The sequence below is a fragment of the Limulus polyphemus genome, unplaced genomic scaffold, assembly GCF_000517525.1.
Source record: "Limulus polyphemus unplaced genomic scaffold, Limulus_polyphemus-2.1.2 Scaffold439, whole genome shotgun sequence".
Classification (NCBI taxonomy): domain Eukaryota; kingdom Metazoa; phylum Arthropoda; class Merostomata; order Xiphosura; family Limulidae; genus Limulus; species Limulus polyphemus.
Genome location: NW_013666049.1, coordinates 347,696 through 353,099, shown reverse-complemented (window position 1 = coordinate 353,099; position 5,404 = coordinate 347,696).

Sequence of the window (5,404 nt, the reverse complement as noted above, 5' to 3'; positions counted from 1 at the left end):
GTGTTATAATATATTAAGTATTGTAGCACAATAATTTATCCAATTAAGTATTTTTAGCACAATTACTAACTTGTTCACTAATATAACATTTGTTTGTCTGTGCCGAGAGAGATGTAAGTTTATGATTAAGCGAAAAACGTTTTTTTTTTTAAGCAAAGCTACATTTGGCTATCTACTGTGACCACCGCGGGGAATCGAATCCCTGGTTTTAGCGTTGTAAACTTACCGCTGATCCACCAGAGAACGTGAAGAATGCCTCTTGAAAACAGTTTTATTATTCACCCAGCGTCCAGTTTATTTTTGATTGAATATATGTATGTGTTTGAAAGCGTATTGTTATAATCAAATACAAACTTTAAAAAGTAATAACATACAAATAAACCTAAAAACAACAACCAAAAGAAATTTAATACTGTAATTTTGTTTTAATGTTAAAATATTATAGATTCTTCTTTTTTACTTTTAAAGAAATCTGAACAATCTAACTTAACTATAAATATTAAAGTCCACTTGTAGTAATTTGACCAATTAACATTGTATATTTTCACTACGTCATTGAAACCTGGGGATTTACAGTCCTTTAAGAGAATGAATGAAATTATTTTACCACCGTGAATTTTCAATAAACTCTGATTATGGGGATTTTCAGTTACAATTAAAAGGTAAATAACATTTTGAAGTGACGATAAAACTATAAATAACATCTATTCAAGTTCCAGTAGAACTGTTAGAATACGGCGACCTGAAGAGGCATAATTAATACGTGTAATGCATGAGCTAAAAGGAAATGTAACGTTGACAGAAGCAATAAAATTAACACATCTCGTTTATTTCCTTATTTCGTCAACCTACGTTTTCGCTATAGGGGGATTTCTTGAGGTCGGAGCGATTCCATGTCTCGTTGACTTCTTTCTTTAAAACAACCAAAACTACATATAGACAAAGATGTTTCTTAATACTACAAACTCGAACATAAAGAAGACAAAATAAAGTGTTGTTTTTTAACATGTACCCACTTGAAATTACAAAATCATATATATAAAAGATAAGCGGTATTGAGTTTTTGATCCACTGTTTTTCGATTTTACCCTTATTTCTTTATTTTCAGTAACCTATCAAACGTCAAATGATAACATTTTCGATTTTATCTTCACAACACACAGTTTATGCACATATCTCTCGGCTCTCACGTGTACAATCAAATAGTAGCAATAGCGTGTGTGTGTGTGCCTCTCTAAGAGCGGGTTCAGAGGTCATCTAGTGGATTAAGGTTTTCCTTTTAGGCTTCAGTAGTACTGGCGTGTCCACGAAGAAAATAGGTCACATACTTGAATAGTTAATAAAATGTCAGTCCTCGACCAACTATGAAAAAGGAGTTATTACATAGTTTGCCCGAAAATCAGCAGAAAAAAGTAGTTAATATGTACTGCACAAAGTTGCTCAACAAGTTGGTATTAATAAATACTCTCATAGTTACATTTCGTGCATAATAGGATTAGTCTGCAAGTAATAGACAGATGGGCGGTTAGGACGACTTGAGAAGTTGAACGCATGCTGCTTGTTGGAATGTAGAACACATAGTAGAAAGTAGGGCTAGGGTGAGGGATGAAATGTTGGTTTAGTGAACGTCAATTGCTTTGATTTTAAGGGTGGATACATGCTTGTGGAATGTATTTTGGTTTGTTCGTTGTTAAGTAAAACTACAAAATGGGCTGCCTGTGCTGTGCCCACTACATGGATCAGACACCGAATTGTAGTCTCATAAGCCCTCGAGTTTACCGCTGAGTTATTGGGGGTGGGAGGCTTCATGGAATATCAGTCAATAAGATTTCCGTAGCAGCTACCTTAAACAGAGATATAGCTTCAACAAATTGTATCACTTCAAAACTAACGGAAACGTGTTTGCTACTACCTTAAACAGAGATATAGCTTCAACAAATTGTATCACTTCAAAACTACGGAAACGTGTTTGCTACTACCTTAAACAGAGGTATAGCTTCAACAAATTGTATCGCTTCAAAACTTACGGAAACGTGTTTGCTACTACCTTAAACAGAGGTATAGTTTCAACAAATTGTATCACTTCAAAACTAACGGAAACGTGTTTGCTACTACCTTAAACAGAGGTATAGCTTCAACAAATTGTATCACTTCAAAACTAACGGAAACGTGTTTGCTACTACCTTAAACAGAGGTATAGCTTTAACAAATTGTATCACTTCAAAACTAACGGAAACGTGTTTGCTACTACCTTAAACAGAGGTATAGCTTCAACAAATTGTATCACTTCAAAACTTACGGAAACATGTTTGCTACTACCTTAAACAGAGAATAGCTTCAACAAATTGTATCGCTTCAAAACTTACGGAAACGTGTTTGCTACTACCTTAAACAGATATAACTGCAACAATTGGCAACAAACCATATCGCTTCAAAACTCATGGAATATTGTTTATTACAATGGTGTAAAGAGCAGCACCAGTCGCAGCTTACACGAAGATGACAATCATGATAAAATGTTCGTGCCTATAATGTCCTTTATCCTGAAATTAAGTGAAAAATGAGTTACCGGTATAATTTTGATTTTTAACGAGCTTGATATGAAACATGATAAAAGCGAGTCATGGAAATAAAATAATTATACATATATGTGAAATACTACACTGCTCTTGCGTGAGACAAACTCCAGTAACTCAAGAGTAAGGTGTCCAGTTTGTAATACAGCGAGCACATGTGGTAGAGACGAGATCTTACTAGAATAAGGCTATATATTCCTGTCTCGAATTCCTTTGAAAGTGAACATTTATTCGAGAGTCATGTACTGTCAACTGAGATGGCTTTTGTATTCGTGGGTTTTCCATTGGCAATTAATAAAACATAAAAAATGTGTTCTGCACCTTATGATTCATTATGCACATTTAGCTGGAAATAATTACGCCGTTCTTTAGATTTTAAGTTTGTAATTAAGTATCTTCAAGCAATTGACATGAGTCAATTCTTCTTAACCCTGCTTTTTGCATCTTACGTACTACCTGTTTGGTTGAGGTAAATACAAATAAGTTACTTTTAATACAATCAAGAAACTGGATAACATTGAATTCTTCATTCGATACTTTTTTATAAAATAACCTCAATGACTCTCTAACATGACACACGAACCCATGTTTGGGTTAATGATGTGAAAGATCCATAATACATTATATAATAGCACAGGTAACTAAGATATATATATATAAGTTTATTGTTATTATTTTCATAAAATTACGATTTACAGAACTAAGCTCAGACTGCTCGTGACTGTTTACTTCAAATTCGAAAATGCGGCGATGAAATAAACGACAATTGGAAGAACTGGATTGTTTCCGGCTCTTTTTTTCTTAATTTTTCGTCCCCCTGTTTGCTCTCTTTTAATGAAAAATCACGCCATGTCGGTTGCTTGAACATTTCATGGTAATGATTTATCCAAATAAATCCTTCAGTTTGTACTATATAATTAACGCTAATCACTCAAAACTCCAAGAGGTAAAAAACAAACTATCTTGTGAGAATGTTTCTAGTTTAATATGATATGATACAGTGTTATACTTCTAATTTGTTGAAAAAAAACACTCTTTTTACGTTTTCTGTTATAATTTTAGATAATAAGTGACTAAAAATATGTACGTAAGTGTATATGGACATAGCAGTTTATAACAGTTTACCCGTCTTAAAATCATAACAATTTGCGATATTTAAATTAAAATTACTAAAAACAATAATTGTTAAACTTTTTAAAAAAATCCTATTTGGTACAGTAAATGTCTCTAATTTTTTTCATCTCAGAATACTTTTAAAAGATAACTTTCAGGAATTCACTTTACCTAAATAAAGTCAAACAGTATTTAAGAACGCCGAGCGTGGCCCACTGTTTAGCTTGCCGAACAATGGAAATTAGGTTCCGTGGTTCACATCCCTATATTACTTCAGCCCCCCCCCCAAAAAAAAAGAAAGAAAATAAATTGCTTTGCGCATTTTGTAGCCATTGATCATAAGTGCGCGGGAAAATCCCATCATTCGGTCTGACAAGGATAGCCCAAGAGTCGGCCTTCCTTCTAATCTATCATTTCAAAATGAGGAACAGCTAGAACAGACAATCCTCGTAAAGATTTGCACAAAATATAACAAAATAAAATAAAACCATTGACTAAAGAAGGCGCCGTCGGTGGCTTAACGGTAAGCTTGAGGGCTTATGACGTTAAACATTTGAATTCGATTTATATTATGGGCACAGAACAGACAACTCACTGTGTTTGTGTTGTTGTTAACAACAATAATGGTCTGGCTACCTGTGTTCTGCTTATCGCTTTGTAAGCCACCTGAGTAGGGGTGGAGGCGAACAAGCAAACAAAATCAGTCTGTATAAAATTTTCAAGATGATCTAATAGACACGAAAAGAACAATAAAATTCGGAATAAAAATTCTGCAAAGTCAATCTTTTCGTCTGAAGAAGGATTAAACTATAAAATATTTTGAAAACAATATACTAAGAAGTGCTTATAAAATATTTTGAAAACAATATACTAAGAAGTGCTTATCTTGTCAGTGTTCAAGATGGGTTTCATAGCATTAGAATTTCAAGTTGTTCTTCCTTAAAATATATGCTAATGAGCTATCAGATTTTATATTCTAAACAAGTTATTTTTTTTTGCAATTCTAAGTAATATATCCTAGTCAATTCAATAACTACATTTTAAAATACAAAATACGCTGTTTCGATCATTTCTGCTAGTTTTTGTCGTCAGAAATATAAAATGGAGGATAAATCACATACTCTCTTGATATATTGGTAATAAAGCAACTACAAACAAACCAACCATAAAACACTACATTGATTATCGTTTTAAAGTATCCACTAGAACTAAATTAGTGTTTGTTTGGAATTAAGCATAAAGCTACACAATGGGCTATCTGTGCTCTGCCCAACACGGGTATCGAAACCCGGTTTCTAGCGTTGCAAGTCCGCAGACATACCGCTGTGCCACTGAGGGCCTAAATTAATGACCCCAATTTGGGGATTGAACCATGGCCCCAAAGTGCAGAGCGAATTTTTGCAGCAACGAATGCATCTATTTTTTTAAAAGTTATAACTGAATATCAGATAGCTTTATTTTTAATGAACAGAATCTACTAGTAACACCATTGTAGATGTTGCTGCATTGCTCATTGCAGATAATTTTTCACTAGATATTACCTAACATAGATTCGACACGCCATCACTGCTTTTAATGAGTTACGGCAATATCAAAGCTTGTATTATTATTATTATATATATACAGTGGTGGGATTCAGCCGGTTCGCACCGGTTCGTGCGAACCTGTTCTTAGAATTTAATGACCTCCACGAACCGGTTGTTAACAATCGTATG